Source organism: Epinephelus fuscoguttatus, linkage group LG11 (genome assembly GCF_011397635.1).
Source record: "Epinephelus fuscoguttatus linkage group LG11, E.fuscoguttatus.final_Chr_v1".
Classification (NCBI taxonomy): domain Eukaryota; kingdom Metazoa; phylum Chordata; class Actinopteri; order Perciformes; family Serranidae; genus Epinephelus; species Epinephelus fuscoguttatus.
Genome location: NC_064762.1, coordinates 28,993,858 through 29,014,568, shown reverse-complemented (window position 1 = coordinate 29,014,568; position 20,711 = coordinate 28,993,858). Strand labels below are relative to the sequence as shown.

General features: G+C 31.1%; 1 long non-coding RNA gene across 1 annotated transcript; it reads right to left on the bottom strand.

The window, feature by feature from the left end:
* Positions 1 to 10,119: 10,119 nt before the first annotated feature.
* Positions 10,120 to 19,971, bottom strand: LOC125897503 (uncharacterized). The gene is made up of 2 exons (XR_007450436.1): positions 18,410 to 19,971; positions 10,120 to 10,400 (listed from the first exon to the last, which is right to left on the bottom strand). It is a non-coding gene; the product is annotated as an uncharacterized LOC125897503 (long non-coding RNA).
* Positions 19,972 to 20,711: the final 740 nt, after the last annotated feature.

Genomic DNA, 20,711 nt, shown 5'->3' with positions numbered 1-20,711 from the left:
TTAGATTTTTACAATTACTGGCTGCTGTTGAATAAATGTTGAGTTGAATGCAAAAAGCCTTTTCTGCAACATTAAATCCTGACTGATATTTGATTTGTTTTCTTAACTAGTAAGTGAATGGAGGTTTATCACTGAAAAGTCCTAAAACTACCCCTCCAGACAGTCCAGTTCATGCTCCACCACTAGAGCGCACTGTTAAGTCAGGATTGTGTGTTCAGAGTGAGTCCTGTTCCATCCAACCAGTGTGAAGTGGTGTCTTCCGATAGTGGAGGTGGTGTTGTGCACTTAGTCAGTGGGAAATTAACATTTCCCAGCCAATGACATACCCAAATCACCACAGTGGTTAGTTGTCATGGAAAAAATTTAAATACCAAGACCTTTTTTGTGTTTTTTTTTTTTTTGTTGTTGTTGTTTGTTTTTTTCTCTGAATGTGCCTAAAAATGATCTTTGAGACCTTGCAGATGTGTTAAGAAAAATAAATACAAATGCCACAATGATTTTCTGCTTAGTTGATGCAGTTACTTTCCAGGTAGCAAGTTGATTTTTGTTATTATTATTAATGGAGGAGTCGTGGGAGTTTGCCCATCCAGTCTACATGTGCTTTGTGGACTTGGAGAACGCTTATGACTGTGTCCCTCGAGGGGTCTTGTGGGGGGTACTGCGGGAGTACAGGTACCGGGCTCGCTGCTACGAGCTATCTGGTCCCTGTATGACCAGAGTGAGAGCTGTGTCTGCATACGTGGTTCAAAATCAGCTTCTGCAGTGATGTGCCATAGGGGGGTGTCGCCCAGGGTGCCATTTAGGCTAGAACCGCCACTGGCAGCAGGTTCAGTGTGTTGCCCAAGCTGGGATTGAACTATCAACCTGCCATAAGTGGACGATCCTCTCTACCCTCTGAGCCACAGCCATCACTGGAATGTGCAAATAAAATGTCATCGATATTTAAGGGGGTTAATTAAATATCAAAAAGTTAATTTGGGAATTAGCACTAATAGCTCCGTTCCTCTGTTACTTTGGCCATTATGGTGTTTCTGGAAAATGTTGGCGTTTCCATCACAATATTTATGACATTTCAATTATTACACATTTTTTGTGACATACTGTACCATAACTTTTTTATGGCATTTTTATGCCTCCACACAGGCGACAGCCGTAGCAGGAGGCATTATGTTTTTGAGTTGTCTTTGCGTTCCTACATCCATCCATTCCCTTGTCTGTCTGTCTGTCCATACCACTGCTGTTAATTTGATATCTAAGGAACACCTCAGGGAGTATCTTCAAATTTGGTACGAATGTCCACTTGGTCTCAAGGATAAGTTGATAAGATTTTGGTGGTCAAAGGTCAAGGTCACTATGACCTCTCAGAGCAAGTTCTGGCCAAATCAAAAATTCTATACTTCTATACAATACTATGACATTTTTATGGCATACTAAACAGTGACATTTCTGACATTTTTTGATGGTATAATAAACTGACATTTTCTTTTGACACACATTTACTGTGGCTTTAAAAAAAACAAACAAAAAAAAACAACTTTACCATGACGTTTGAGACATACTCTACTATGACTTCTTTTTGGACATGACTTTTTTTTTGACTATTTCTACATACTATAATATCATGCTTTACTATGATTTGTTTTTAACACTTTTTTTGACATGCTATATTATTTTTTTCATCATACCATACTATAACTTATTTCATCATACTATACTAAGATGTTTTTCATTATAATATACTATAACATGCTGTCCATCATACTATAGTATTCAGATCTTTTACTTAATTAAATGTAGCAACACTACAGTGTAAAGATACTCAGTTACACGCTCAAGTCCTGCGTTCAGATCTTAAGTAAAAATACAAAACTACAGGGCGTCGATGGATTAGTGGATGGAGCAGGCGTCCCATGTAGAGATGTAGAAGGCTGTTGCTGCAGCGGCCCGGTTCGACTGCGGCCTGTGGCCCTTTGCTGCATGTCATTCCCCCTCTCTCTCCCCCCTTTCACTCTGAGCTTTCAGATCAATTAAAGGCAAAAATGCCCCCAAAAAATCTTTAAATAAATAAATACAAAACTACAGGCATCAACACTGAAAGAACCAAAAGTAAAATGACTCTGGAAGCAGAATGGCCCATTTCAGAATAATACATATTTTATAATTCAGAATTATTGATGCATTATTGTGTTCATCACTTTATCACAGTTAAATGTTGAGCTAGTTTTAACTACTTTATATACTGCTGGGTATCTGAAAGGGATACGTTGCTGATTTTCGACCAGCTTTGTATCATAACACTGTTACCAGCACCCAGATGTCCCTCCTCATCATGCCCAAAAGCAACATCTAGCAGATTTTCTCTGGCTCTAGGGCAGTTCTCAAACTACGGACTGTATTTCCAATTTCCATATGCCCGCCACAACAGACTCAAAGAGTATAGATACGGACTGTTTTCAGAAACATGTTTTAGCTCACTGTTTAACTGTAATTCAAGATCATTTGTTACCAGCCAGTCGCCGTGTTGTTTTCTGTGTCAAATGGATGAGCTCACATTATGTCACCCACCAGCTGAAGTGTTTATTGGTCCAGGGCAGGGCATTGTATTCAGGTAATTGTAGCTAATAATAATTTTTGATAATTTATTAGTTGATTTTTGTTTTGTATTGATAATCTAAATCTGCCAAGTAACTATCAAATGAGTGTTTTATTGTAATGTACAATATTTGTCTCTGAAATGAAAAAGCAGTAGCATAACAAAAACAAACAGTCGTACCATTCACTGCAACAAAAATGGCGTGCCATCATCCTGTGTTGGCCACTGAGTTTTCCTGTAACACCACCTTTAGGTCATGCGAGATACCTCGTAATCTCGTAGGTATATTGTCATGAAATATGAAGACTACACTCATACTACCCAGGGTGCAATCATTTTGGTTTTAATGACCCCATGACCTTTACATTAGCACCACCCTCAAGGCAACCTCAGGAAAAAGAAGAGCTATTTTGTTGTTGTTTCCATCAAACATATTGAACACTGGTGTTTCTAGAGGGATTTTAGAAAGTAAGTTGTGTAAGTGAGACTGTGCAACTTGCTGAGTACTAAAATGTAGCAGAACAGTAACTCAAATAAAGAGTCATTAAATCAGTGAACTGACTCAACTCATTTTCCAGTCTATAAAATTTTAGATTTTATATTATTAAAGTATTAGCAAGAGTGTATTTAAAATGATTTTAACTGGACAAACTGATTTTCTTATTTCTTTCTAATGCTATTTGTTTCATTCTTTAAGGGTTTTAGTCAAAATGAAATGGTAAGTGTTTTATTTTAGGTTCATTTGTTGCCATATTTCCCTTATACACTGGAATTATTTTACTCTGACAGATGAGTATGACAGACAGATGCTGTACTGTTGTCAATCATTGAAGTAGGACTGATTCAGCTCTGGCACAGTTTGACAGCATTTATTTATTTATTTATATATTTATTTTTTGGTATGTTTTTTATGTGCCTATTCATGTCATTTTTTTAAATTAACTGTTCTTGATACCTTTATAACAATCCACCTGAACCTGCTGAAGCTTTAATGTGAATATTTGCTGTTTTATTTTACCCAACTCTTTATACCCTGCTCCTTACGTAGCATGCTTAGCACCAGTTTCTCATCGCTAAACTATTAAATTTGAATCGTGTTTTTTGTTCACCTGCATATTTTATCATCTCCTACTGATCAGTACATGCATACTGTCTCCTCTTTTCAAATGGGGCTTATCTGTTCATAAACAGCTAATGAAGTGAAAACACTGCATTACAAGTCGATTCAAATGTCAGTCACTATGGTGCACTGCATGTGTAATTTATGTAGACATAGACGTTTTCATTTATTGTATTGTTAAATAGGCTAGCTGTACTTGCTTGTAAAAAAAAATAATCTAGCATATTGGCTAATAGAAAATGGGTTTTCAAATTTAGCATTTTTTCCAGGTTAAAGTTAGGGCCTTGCTGCTGTATAATGTTGAGGGTGTTTTTGTTTTTGCTTTTTGTTTGTTGTTATTTATGTAGCCTGGCAGTAATTACACAGACCCAGCAGCTATCATGAAAGAGAGAAATGCTAATAAAAAATCAGTGGGGAAAAAAAAGACAAGTAGCAAAGTAGCACTTAAATAAAATCATTATACGGACAAATATGAAAAAAAAAAAGGTCTGTCTCAATCACACGCACGCGCGTGCGTCATGAAATGTCATGGCAACAGAACGATGACCCAGCCGAGGTCGGGTATATAACGCCTTCACATTAGTCTGATCTCTCTCTTTGCACTTGGGTTTGGACCAGAGCCACCTGTGTGAAGATACCTCCTGAGTTGTGGAGCAGAAAGCAGATCTTGTTCGAGAAAAGTTTGTTAAAACTTTTGGATTTCTACATTTTGTGGGAAACCGAAGAGCCCGACGATGGCCCTCAGCACAACCCGGACCCTGGAAGATCTCCTGTGTGGACTGACATCAGCTGCGCAGGTAAGACAACTTAGACATTTATTTTAGTATTTTCCTGGTTGATGCGACCTCTTAAATTGTTAAAAGCCTCATCAGTGTAGAGATTTGTATACTTTTGAATTTTAGGATGGACAGTTCACACCATGTTATTAGGCCTGTTGAAAAACCTTGGTGAAAACGGACGCTGATTAACGATTTCTCGTGTAAGTAATTTTTTTGGACAGAATATGTTAAATATAGGAACATGTGTGAAATATATTGACAATTAATTTAGTGATTTGAAAACACTTTTATGTTTTTCACATGTTTGAGGGGTCACGTCCTCCAAATGTGACAATTTATGACTGAATTGACCGAAAACAAAGATGGCGACCGGGCCGAATTTCAAATTATAACACAAATGTTATTTAGTTGTCACCATGGAGACGATGGAACTATTAGGAGCGGACGCATGATACACAGGTGTAATCAAATCAGTTGTTTTGATTTAATTGTTAAAGCCTGTCTTATATATGGAGTTCATGCGCAAACATCTGGTCCTTTTAATTCCAAATTGTATCATATTAAATAAATAAGTATTACTTAATAATAAGTAGGCTATGGTATTTTGTTTTCGTGGGACAAGAGACCGATTTATTTATGTTACTGACTGCATGTGCGCGTCCTGCCTCCAGGCTGATATTATCTGCTACATGTGATGTGCAACTCATAAACTGAGTTATTAACTACCGGTTCATTCTGCACAGAACTCACTGTGGTATCTTTGGAAAAATTTAGCCATGACGCACTGCGTAATGCGTAATGTGCGATGCATATTAACCTTAAATACATGCTGTTTATTGCAAGCCTTCAGGAGTTTTGTCCACGTACTGTAGACACACAGACACTGAGGCCGTTGCAATTGTTTGGTGCAAAATAACTGCCTTTACACAGTAACTGACCCACTCACACAAGGTCACACCTTACGCTATGTTACTCAGCATTTATTGATTGTCATGCTCTCATCTGTTCAAACTAAGTGACTGAGCTGCACAGTATTAGATTTTACTGTTTGTTTTATGTGTTGGTGGCTTTGTTACAAATGTAGTTGTATTTAGTGTATGGGTATGTTTTAGTGTTTTCATTCATTCATTTTCCACAATCAATCAATCAATCAATCAATCAATTTTATTTATAAAGCCCAATATCACAAATCACAATTTGCCTCACAGGGCTTTACAGCATATGACACCCCTCTGTCCTTAGGACCCTTGCAGCGCTACATAATATTGTAAAGATAAATATACAGACACAGTTATCACATAATGTTATATACAAAGATAAAGATACAGATAGTTATCACAAAATGTTATATATAATAATAAATATATAGATACAGTTATCACATAATGTTATATACAAAGATAAAGATACAGATAGTTATCACAAAATGTTATATATAATAATAAATATATAGATACAGTTATCACACAATGTTATATACAAAGATAAAGATACAGATAGTTATCACATAATGTTATATACAAAGATAAAGATACAGATAGTTATCACAAAATGTTATATATAATAATAAATATATAGATACAGTTATCACATAATGTTATATACAAAGATAAAGATACAGATAGTTATCACAAAATGTTATATACAAAGATAAAGATAAAAATGCAGATACAGTTATCACATAGTTATATACATAAAGATAAAGATACAGACACAGTTATCACATAATGTTATATATACACATATAAAGATAAAGATACAGACACAGACACAGTTATCTATACATAAAGATAAAGATACAGACACAGACAGTTATCACATAATGTTATATATACATGTATGATAAATATACACATACAGTTATCACATAATGTTATACATATATAATGATAAAGATGCAGATACAGTTATTAGCCTACATAATGTTATATAAAGATAGATACAAATACAGTTATTACATAATGTTATATATACATATATAAAGATACAGATACAGTTATTACATAATGTTATATACATATATTAAAATAAAGATAAAGACAAAGTTATCACATAATATTATATAAAGATACAGATACAGTTATTACATAATGTTATATATATAAAGATAAAGATACACAGTTATCACATAATGTTATACATATATTAAGATAAAGATACAGTTATTACATAATGTTATACATATATAATGATACAGATACAGTTATCACATAATGTATGCATATATAAACATACAGAGATACAGTTATCAGTAACAGAGCAGCAGTGTTTTTTCTCTCTGTCTAACAATCACCTGCACATAAACAAAAGCATGCGTTTGGTATTTATAATACTGAAAACTGCTCAGTCACACAATGTGTCTTATATGGTTCATTCATTATTTGCCTCTGTATTTATTGATATTGTGATTGTGATTGTGAGTTTATTATCTAATAACCCAGAATGTGATCATGGTGTCTTTGAAAACTGGAAATAATTTATTAGGTCAAAAGTTTCACTTTTTTTGACATACAATACTATAATGTTTTTAACACTTTTTTTTACATGCTATACTATGACTTTTTTCATCACACTATACTATGACGTTTTCAACACTTTATTCGACATACTATACTATGACTTTTTGCTACATAATATACTATGACTTTATGAACACTTTTTTCAACACACTATATTATGACTTTTTTTTTTATCATACTAAACTATGCATTTTTAACCCTTTTTTCGACATACTATACTATGACTTTTTTTCATCATACTACACTCTGGGTTTTTACACTTTTTCGACGTACTGTACTATGACTCTTTGAGCACTTTTTTCATCATACTATACTGTGACTTTACGAACACTTTTTTGACATAGTATGACTTTTTCATCATACTATACTATGACATTTTTAACACTTTTTTTGACATACTATACTATGACTCTTTGAACACTTTTTTCATCATACTATGCTGTGACTTCTTGAACACTTTTTTGACATGCTATAGTATGACTTTTTCATCATACTATACTATGACTTTTTCAACAGATTTTTCGACATGCTATACTATGACTTTTTTCATCATACTATACGATTAGGCTATGTTTTTTACACTTTTTTCGACATCCTATACTGTGACTATTTGTACAATTTTTTGACATACCATACTATGACTTTTTTGGAAACTTTTAGAAATACTATACTATGACTTTTTGCTGCATACTTTTACTGCATAAATTTTTTAACACTTTTTTAATCAGATTACACTATGATGTTTGTAATAGTTTTTACGACATACTATACTATGACTTTTGTAATCGTACGAGGACGTTTGTAACAGTTCTTTTGACATACTATACTATGACTTTTTTACAGTTTTTTCTTTATACTATACCACGACTTTTTGAACATTTTCTTTGACATTCCATACAATGACTTTTTTCAGCATACTATACTATGACTGAACATTTTTTTTCCGACACGTTACACTATGAGCTTTTGAACACTTTTTCGACATGTCATAGTATGGCTTTTGTCAAACTGTACTATGACTTTTTTTAACACTTTTTTGGACATACTATACTATGATGTTTTCAACACTTTTTCCAGTATACTATACTATGACTTTTTGCTACATACTATAGTATGACTATCTGAAGACTTTTTCGATATACTATACTATGAAGTTTTGCGACATACTATATTATGACTTTTTTAACACTTTTTTCGACATACTATACAATGACGTTTTTAACACTTTTTGCAACATACTATACTATAACTTTTTTCATCATACTATACTATGAATATTTGAACACTTTTTTGACATACTATACTATGACGTTTTGCGACATACTATACAATGATGTTTATAACACTTTGTTGACATTATATACTATGACGTTTTGCGACATACCATACAATGATCTTTTAACACTTTTTCAACATACTATACTATTTGAAAACTTTTTTCGACCTGCTATACTATGATTGTTTGAACACTTTTTTGACATACTATACTATGACGTTTTGCGACATACTGTACTTTGACTTTTTTGACACTTTATTCGACATACTGTACTACGACTTTTTGAAAACTTTTTTGACACGCTATACTATGACTTTTTTCATTAATACTATACCATGATGTTTTTTACAATTTATTTCGACATACTATACTTTGAGTATTTGAACACTTTTTCGACAAACTATACTATTTGAAAACTTTTTCGACATGCTATACTATGACTTCTTTCATCGTACTATACTATACTATAGTGTAAAAAAAACATCTTTTTTTTCCACTTTTTTTCAACATACTATACGATGACTATTTGAATACTTTTTTGACATACTATACTATGACGTTTTGCGACATACTATACTATGCCTTTTTTAAACACTTTATTCGACAATCTGTACTACGGCTTTTTGAAAACTGTATTCGACATGCTATACTATGACTTTTTTCATGTTCCAGCTCTTCTAGCGATCAGTGTTCCATCCTCGTAGCCTTCTGCGACATTAGTTGGATTTGTGGATGTAATTATTATGATGTTTTTTACCCTTTATTTCGACATACCATACTTTGAGTATTTGAAAACTTTTTTTGACATACTATACTATACTATTTGAAACCTTTTTTCGACATACTATACTATGATGTTTTTTACACCTTTTTCAACATACTATACTATTTGAAAACTGTATTCGACATGCTATACTATGACTTTTTTCATCATACTATACTATGATGTTTTTTACACTTTTTTTTGACATACTATACGATTCCTATTTGAACACTTTTTCGACATGCTATACTATGACATTTTTCATTATACTATACTATGATGTTTTACACTTTTTTTCAACATACTATACAATGATGTTTTTTACAATTTTTTTCGACATACTATTGTATGACTATTTGAACATTTTTTTGACACACTATACTACAACATTTTGCGACATAATATACTATGACTTTTTTAACACTGTTTTCAACACACTATACTATTTGAAAACTTTTTTCGACATGCTATACTATGACTTTTTTCATTATACTATACTAAGATGTTTTTTACACTTTATTTCGACATATTATCCTTTGAGTATTTGAACACTTTTTTGACATACTGTACTTTGACGTTTTGCGACATACTATACAATGACTTTTTTAACACTTTTTCGACATGCTATACTATGACTTTTGTCATCATACTATACTATGATGGTTTTTTTTTTTTTTTTTTTACAATTTTTTCGACATACTATAGTATGACTATTTGAACTCTTTTTTGACATACTATACTACGATGTTTTGCGATATAATATACTATGACTTTTTTAACACTTTATTTGACATGCTATACTATGACTTTTTTCATCATACTATACTATGACGTTTTACACTTTATTTCGACATACTATATTTTGAGTATTTGAACACTTTTTTGACATTCTATACTATGACGTTTTGCGACATACTATACAATTAAGCAATATCACACGAGAGGGAGTGATGTTGTACTGTGATATCGTCACGGCTGTGATTCGGTCGTAGGCACGAGGCAGTTCAACAGTTATTCAACAGTTAAATAAGCAAGGCTGATTAAGAAATGTTGAAAAATGAGGACAAAATTGATAATTTAAGCATTTTATTTGTCTTCCGCCAACAAAAATAGTTCCCTCAGGACTCCGCTGTCACCGTTGCTATGTAACGCAAACATGGTGCGCCAGGCACTTACTCTTTATACACATTTATCTGCACGTTTCCATTAATTGTGCAGCCGGTGAAATAAGTCTCTGGTGACTGCATGGTGGACTGTCGCTTCACAGGCACAGCCGACTCTGCCTTCTGATCTGACAGTATGTTGCTTTTCTCCAAGTCATTGAGCTCCACTGATGAAACACTGACAAACCTGGATGTGCACTCAGATGGATTCAGCTTCTCCTCTCCCTCATCTTCCTCTGATGACCATTCATAGTTCAATTCAAAACTTATTTTAGGAAATAAATCCATATTTTTGGCTGTTTGACAGTGGATGAATTAATTAGCCTACAACGCAACTGCTGACCTAACTGACACTAACTGTCAGTTTTGATTTGATTGTTGATTGCAATCAGCTGACTTTTTGAAAACTTTTTGGGACATGCTATACCATGACTTTTCTATTATACTATACTATGATGTTTTTTACACTTTATTCTCACATACTATACTTTGACTATTTGAACTTTTTTGACATACTATACTATGACGTTTTGCGGCATACTGTACTATGACTTTTTTAACACTTTTTCGACATACTATACTTTGAGTATTTGAACACTTTTTTGACTATAACGTGTTGCGACATACTATACAATGACGTTTTTAACACTTTTTTCGACATACTATACTATGACTTTTTTTAACACTTTTTACGACATACTATACTGCGACTGTTTTGAAAACTTTTTTCGACATGCTATGCTATGACTTTTTTCATTATACTATACTATCATGTCTATTACACTTTATTCCGACATACTATACTTTGAGTATTTGAACTTTTTTGACATACTATATATGCCGTTTTGCGACATACTATACAATGACGTTTTTCACACTTTTTTGAAATTATATACTATGATGTTTTGCGACATACTATACAATGATTTTTTAACACTTTTTCGACATACTATACTATTTGAACACTTTTTTGACATACTATACTATGACTCTTTTCACACTTTTTCGACATGCTATACTATGACTTTTTGAAAACTTTTTTCGACATCCTGTACTATGACTTTTGTCATCATACTATACTATGTGTTTTTAACAATTTTTTCAACATACTATAGTATGACTATTTGAACACTTTTTTGACATACTATACTATGACGTTTTGCGATATAATATACTATGACTTTTTTTAACACTTTATTCGACATGCTATGCTATGACTTTTTTCATTAGACTATACTATGATGTTTTACACTTTTTTTCAACATACTATACTTTGAGTATTTGAACACTTTTGACATGCCATACTATGACGTTTTGCGACATACTGTACTATGACTTTTTGAAAACTTTTTTCAACATGCTATACTATGACTTTTTTCATGATACTATACTATGATGTTTTTTACACTTTATTCTCACATACTACACTTTGACTATTTGAACTTTTTTGACATACTATACTATAACGTTTTGCAGCATACTGTACTATGACTTTTTTTTAACACTTTATTCGACATGCTATACTATGACTTTTTCATGATACTATACTATGATGTTTTTTATACTTTATTCTGACATACTGAGTATTTGAACACTTTTTTGATATACTATACTGTGACGTTTCGCGACATACTGTACCATGACTTTTTTTAACACTTTATTTAACATGCTGTACTACCACTTTTTGAAAACTTTTTTCATTAAGCTATACTATGACTTTTTTCATTAAGCTATACTATGATGTTTTTTTACACTTTATTTTGACATACTGTACTTTGAGTATTTAAACACTTTTTTGACATACTATACTGTGACGTTTTGCAGCATACTATACAATGACTTTTTGAACACTTTTTTGACATACTATACTATTTGAAAACTTTTTTGGACATGCTATACTATGACTTTTTTCATCATACTATACAATGATGTCTTTTTACAATTTTTTTCGACATACTATTGTATGACTATTTGAACACTTTTTTGACACACTATACTACGATGTTTTACGACATAATATACTATGACTTCTTTTAACACTTTTTTTGACATACTATACTATGACTTTTTTCATTATACTATACTATGATGTTTTGTGACATACTGTACTCTGACTTTTTTTAACCGTTTATTCAACATACTGTACTAAGACTTTTTGAACACTTTATTCGACATGCTGTACTATCACTTTTTTCATTATACCATACTATTTTTGTTTTTTTACACTTTATTTCGACGTACTATACTTTGAGTATTTGAACACTTTTTTGACATACTATAGTATGACGTTTTGTGACATGATATACAATGACCTTTTTAACACTTTCTCAACATACTATAGTATTTGAAACCTTTTTGGACATGCTATATTATGACTTTTTTCATCATACTATACAATGATGTTTTTTACAATTTTTTTCGACATACTATTGTATGACTATTTGAACACTTTTTTGACAGTATACTACGATGTTGTGCAACACAATATACTATTTTTTTTTAAAACTTTTTGCGACATACTATACCATGACTTATTTAAACACTTTATTCGACATACTGCACTACGGGTTTTTGAAAACTTTTTTCGACATACTATACTACGACTTTTTGAAAACTTTTTGGGACATGCTATACTATGACTTTTCTATTATACTATACTATGATGTTTTTTACACTTTATTCTCACATACTATACTTTGACTATTTGAACTTTTTTGACATACTATACTGTGACGTTTTGCGGCATACTGTACTATGACTTTTTAAACACTTTTTTCGACATACTGTACTATTTGAAAACTTTTTTGGACATGCTATACTATGACTTTTTTCATCATGCTATACTATGATGTTTTTTACACTGTTTTTTCCCCGACATACTATACAATGAGTATTTGAACACTTTTTTGACATACTATACTATGACTATTTGAAAACTTTTTTTGACATCCTGTACTATGACTTTTGTCATCATACTATACTATGTTTGTTTTTTTTTTTACAATTTTTTCAACATACTATAGTATGACTATTTGAACACTTTTTTGACATACTATACTACAACGTTTTGCGATATAATATACTATGACTTTTTTTTAACACTTTATTCGACATGCTATACTATGACTTTTTTCATTAGACTATACTATGATGTTTTACACTTTTTTTCAACATACTATACTTTGAGTATTTGAACATTGTTTTGACATGCCATACTATGACGTTTTGCGACATACTGTACTATGACTTTTTGATAACTTTTTTCGACATGCTATACTATGACTTTTTTCATGATACTATACTATGATGTTTTTTTACACTTTATTTTGACATACCATCCTTTGAGTATTGGAACACTTTTTTGACATACTATGTAATGACGTTTTGCAATGACTTTTTTAACACTTTTTCGACATACTATACTATTTGAAAACTTTTTCCGACATGCTATACTATTACTATTTAAACACTTTTCTGACATACTGTACTAGTACGTTTTGCGACATACTGTGCTATGACTTTTTAACACTTTTTTGACATTATATACTATGATGTTTTGCGACATACTATACAATGACGTTTTTAACACTTTTTCGACATAGTATACTATTTGAAAACTTTTTTCAACATGCTATACTATGATATTTCTTACACTTTTTTCCCCCAAAATACTATACTATGAGTATGTGAACACTTTTTTGACATACTATACTATGACGTTTTGCAACATACTATACAATGACTTTTTTAACTTTTTCGACATACTATACTATTTGAAAACTTTCTCCGACATGCTATACTATTACTATTTAAACACTTTTCTGACATACTGTACTATTACGTTTTGCAACATACTGTGCTACGACTTTTTTGACATTATATACTATGATGTTTTGCGACATACTATACAATGACGTTTTTAACACTTTTTCGACATAGTATGCTATTTGAAAACTTTTTTCAACATGCTATACTATGATGTTTCTTACACTTTTTCCCCCAACATACTATACTATGAGTATGTGAACACTTTTTTGACATACTATACTATGACGTTTTGCAACATACTATACTATGACTTCTTTAACACTTTTTTCGACATGCTATACTATGACTTTTGTCATCATACTATACTATGATTTTTTTTTTCTTTTTTTGACAATTTTTTTGGCGTACTATAGTATGACTATTTGAACACTTTTTTGACATACTATACTATGACATTTTGCCATCATACTATGCCATGACTTTTTTAAACACTATTCGACATACTGCACTACGGCTTTTTGAAAACTTTTTTCGACATGCTATACTACGACTTTTTGAAAACTTTTTGGGACATGCTATACTATGACTTTTTTCATATATTATATTATGATGTTTTTTACACTTTATTCTCACATACTATACTTTGACTATTTGAACTTTTTTGACATACTATACCATGACGTTTTGCGGCATACTGTAGTATGACTTTTTTAACACTTTATTCGACATGCTATACTATGACTTTTTCATTATACTATACTATGATGTTTTTTATACTTTATTCTGACATACTTATGAGTATTTGAACACTTTTTTGATATACTATACTGTGACGTTTTGCGACATACTGTACCATGACTTTTTTTTAACACTTTATTCGACATGCTGTACTACCACTTTTTGAAAACTTTTTTGGACATGCTATACTATGACTTTTTTCATCATACTATACAATGATGTTTTTTACAATTTTTTCTGACATACTATTGTATGACTATTTGAACACTTTTTTGACACACTATACTACGACGTTTTACGACATAATATACTATGACTTCTTTTAACACTTTTTTTGACATACTATACTATGACTTTTTTCATTATACTATACTATGATGTTTTGTGACATACTGTACTCTGACTTCTTTTTAACACTTTATTCAACATACTGTACTAAGACTTTTTGAACACTTTATTCGACATGCTGTTCTATCACTTTTTTCATTATACCATACTATTTTGTTTTTTACACTTTATTTCGACGTACTATACTTTGAGTATTTGAACACTTTTTTGACATACTATAGTATGACGTTTTTAACACTTTCTCAACATACTATAGTATTTGAAAACCTTTTTGGACATGCTATACTATGACTTTTTTCATCATACTATACAATGATGTTTTTTACAATTTTTTTCGACATACTATTGTATGACTATTTGAACACTTTTTTGACACAGTATACTACGATGTTTTGCGACACAATATACTATTTTTTTTAAACTTTTTTCGACATGCTATACTATGACTTTTGTCATTATACTATACTATGATGGTTTTTACAATTTTTTCGACATACTATTGTATGACTATTTGAACACTTTTTTGACATACTATACTATGACGTTTTGCAACATACTATACCATGATTTATTTAAACATTTTATTCGACATACTGCACTACGGGTTTTTGAAAACTTTTTTCGACATACTATACTATGACTTTTTGAAAACTTTTTGGGACATGCTATACTATGACTTTTCTATTATACTATACTATGATGTTTTTTTACACTTTATTCTCACATACTATACTTTGACTATTTGAACTTTTTTGACATACTATACTATGACGTTTTGCGGCATACTGTGCTATACTGCTATACTATGACTTTTTTAACACTTTATTGGACATGCTATACTATGACTTTTTCATTATACGATACTATGATGTTTTTTATACTTTATTCCGACATACTTATTAGTATTTGAACACTTTTTTGACATACTATACTGTGACGTTTTGTGATATACTGTACCATGACTTTTTTTAACACTTTATTCAACATACTGTACTACCACTTTTTGAAAACTTTTCTGACATGCTATACTATGACTTTTTTCATTATACTATACTATTTTGTTTTTTACACTTTATTTCGACATACTATACTTTGAGTATCTTAACACTTTTTTGACATACTATAGTATGACGTTTTTGACGCTTTTTCGACATACTATACTATTTGAAAACCTTTTTGGACATGCTATACTATGACTTTTTTCATCATGTCATACAATGATGTTTTTTTACAATTTTTTTCGACATACTATTGTATAACTATTTGAACACTTTTTTGACAGACTATACTACGATGTTTGGCGACATCATATACTATTTTTTTTTATAACTTTTTTTGACATGCTATACTATGACTTTTTTTCATTATGCTATACTATGATGTTTTGCGACATCCTGTACTATGACTTTTTTTTAACACTTCATTCGACATACTGTACTAAGACTTTTTGAACACTTAATTCGACCTGCTATACTATGACTTTTTTCATTTTACTATACTATGATGTTTTTTACACTTTATTTTGACATACTATACGATGACTATTTGAACACTTTTTTGACATACTATACAATTTGAAAACCTTTCTGGACATGCTATACTATGACTTTTGTCATCATACTATACAATGATTTTTTTTTACATTTTTTTCGACATACTATTGTATAACTATTTGAACACTTTTTTGACAGACTATACTACGACGTTTTGCGACATGATATACTGTGACTTTTTTTTAACCCTTTTTTGGACATGCTATACTATGACTTTTTTCATTACACTATACTATGATTTTTACACTTTTTTTTCGACATACTATACAATGATTATTTGAACACTTTTTTCATATACTATGGTATGACGTTTTGCGACATGCTGTACTATGACTTCTTTAACACTTTATTTCGACATACTATATTTGAGTATTTGAACACTTTTTTGACATACTATACTATGACTCTTTGCGACATACTGTATTGACTTTGTTAACACTTTATTCGACATGCTATACTATGACTTTTTTCATTATACTATACTGTGATGTTTTTTACACTCTATTTCGACATATTATACTTTGAGTATTTGAACACTTTTTTGACATTCTGTACTATGACGTTTTGCGACATACTATACAATGAATATTTGAACACTTTTTTCGATATTCTATACTATGACTTTTGTCATTATACTATCGTATCATGTTTTTGTTTTACAATTTTTTCGACACACTATGGTATGACTATTTGAACACTTTTTTGACATACTATACTACGACGTTTTGCGACATAATATACTATGACTTTTTTAACACTTTATTCGACATACTGTACTATGACTTTTTGAAAACTTTTTCGACATGCTATACTATGACTTTTTTTATTATGCTCTACTATGATGTTTTTTACACTTTATTTTGACATACTGTATGCTTAAGTATATTGAAAAAAGTCATAGTATATAGCATGTCGAAAAAGTTTTCAAAAATTCGTAGTACAGTATATCAAATAGAGTGTTAAAAAAAGTCCTAGTACAGTATGTCGCAAAACATCACAGTGTAGTATGTCAAAAAAGTGTTCAAATAGTCATAGTATAGTATGTCGAAAAAACGTCATAGTATAATATGTCAAAAAACTGTTCAAATACTCAAAGTACAGTATGTTGAAATAAAGTGTAAAAAACATCAAAGTATAGTTTGTTAGACTTTTTTTCCCCCGACATACTATACATATTATACTATGACGTTTTTTCGACATACTATACTATGACTATTTGAACACTTTTTTGACATACTACACTGTGATGTTTTGCGACATACTGTACTAGGACTTTTTTTAACACTTTATTTGATAAACTGTACTACGAGTTTTTGAAAACTTTTTCGACATGCTATATACTATGACTTTTTTCAATATACTTAAGCAATATCACACGAGAGGGAGTGATGTTGTACTGTGATATCGTCACGGCTGTGATTCGGTCGTGCTTTACTGTTGTTTTTTTCAACAGTTCAACAGTTAAATAAGCAAGGCTGATTAAGAAATGTTGAAAAATGAGGACAAAATAGAATATTTAAGCATTTTATTTGTCTTCCGCCAACAAAAATACTTCCCTCAGTACTCCGCTGTCACCGTTGCTATGTAACGCAAACATGGTGCGCCAGGCACTTATTCTTTATACACATTTATCTGCACGTTTCCATTAATTGTGCAGCCGGTGAAATAAGTCTCTGGTGACTGCATGGTGGACTGTGGCTTCACAGGCACAGCCGACTCTGCCTTCTGATCTGACAGTATGTTGCTTTTCTCCAAGTCATTGAGCTCCGCTGATGAAACACTGACAAACCTGGATGTGTGCTCAGATGGATTCAGCTTCTCCTCTCCCTCATCTTCCTCTGATGACCATTCATAGTTCAATTCAAAACTTATTTTAGGAAATAAATCCATATTTTTGGCTGTTTGACAGTGGATGAATTAATTAGCCTACAACGCAACTGCTGACCTAACTGACACTAACCGTCAGTTTTGATTTGATTGTTGATTGCAGTCAGCTGTGAGGCGGAGTGATACATACACAGTGAAATAACCATGATGTTGCACTCCAATATCATCACGGCTTTACTGTCTCTCGACCAATCAGATTGCAGGGCCGGAACTAACTGTTGTATAATATACTATGATGTTTTTTACAATCTTTTTCGACATACTATACTATGAGTATTTGAACACATTTTTGACATTCTATACCATGAAGTTTTGCGACATACTATACTATGACTTTTTTTTAACACTTTGTCAACATACTATACTATTTGAAAACTTTTTTTCAACTTCCTGTACTATGACTTTTTTCATCTTACTATCCTGATTTTTTTTAACACTTTTTTTGACATACAACACTATGAATATTTGAACACTTTTTTGACGTTTGGTGACATACTATACTGACGTTTAACACTTTTTTCGATGTGCTATACTATGACTTTTTTCATCAAACTATACTATGATGTAAACTTTACTATGATTACTGTACTATGACTTTTTGAAAACTTTTTCGACATGCTATACTATGACTTTGTTCATTATACTATACCATTTTGTTTTTTACACTTTATTTCGACATACTACACTTTGAGTATTTGAACACTTTTTTGACATACTATAGTATGACGTTTTGTGACATGATATACAATGACTTTTTTTTCAACATACTATACTACTTGAAAACTTTTTTGGACATCCTATACTATGACTTTTGTTATCATACTATACTATGATGTTTTTTTACAATTTTTTCAACATACTATTGTATGAGTATTTGAACACTTTTTTGACACACTATACTACAACGTTTTGCGACATAATATACTATGACTTTTTTTTAACATTTTTTCCGACATGCTACACTATGACTATGACTAAGATGTTTTACACTTTTTTTCAACATATTATACGATGAGTATTTGAACACTTTTTTTGGACATACTATACTATGATGTTTTGCGACATACTGTACAATGACGTTTTTAACTTTTTTCGACATACTACACTATGACTTTTTGAAAACTTTTTTTAGACCCGCTATAGTATGACTTTTTTCATTGTTCTTTACAATCTTGTTCGACATACTATACTTTGACTTTTTGAAAACTTTTTTCGACATACTGTGACTTTGAAACCTTTTTCGACATGCTATACTATGACTTATTATCACACCATACTATGATGTTTTTTACAATTATTTTCGACATACTATACTCTATTTTAACACTTTTTTGACATACTATGACGTTTTGCGCCATACTATACTATGTCGCAAAACTATACTTTTTTAACACTTTTTCGACATACATTTTTTTTACTGAGTATTTGAACACTTGTTTGACATACTATACTATGACTTTTTGAAAACTTTTTTCGACATACTATACTATGACTTTTTTAACACTTTTTTGACATACTATACTATGAGCATTTGAACACTTTTTTGACATTCTATGACGTTTTGCAACATACTGTGCTATGACTTTTTAACACTTAACACTCGACATACTTTTTTTTTTACTTTGAGTATTTGAACACTTTTTTCATCATACCATAGCATGTTTTTTACACTGTATTTCGACATACTGTACTTTGAGTACTATGACGTTTTGCGACTTAGTATACAATGACGTTTTTAAAACTTTTTTGACAAACTATCCTATGAAGTCTCGCGAAATACTGTGCTTTGATTTTTTTTTTACACTTTTTTTCGACATACTATGCTATGACTATTTGAACACTTTATTCGACATACTGTACTACGGCTTTTTGAAAACTTTTTTTCGACATGCTATACTATGACTTTTTTCATTATACTATACTATGACATTTTTTACACTTTATTTCGACATACTATACTTTTTTGACATACTATCTATGACTTTTTGAAAACTTTTTTTTACATACTATACTATGACTTTTGGAAAACTTTTTTCAACATGCTATGACTTTTTCCATCATATTATGCTTTGATTTTTTTTTTACACTTTTTTTCGACATACTATACTATGACTATTTGAACACTTTTTGACATACTATGGTTTCACGTTTTGCGACATACTATACTATGACTTTTTGAAAACTTTTTTCCACATGCTATACTA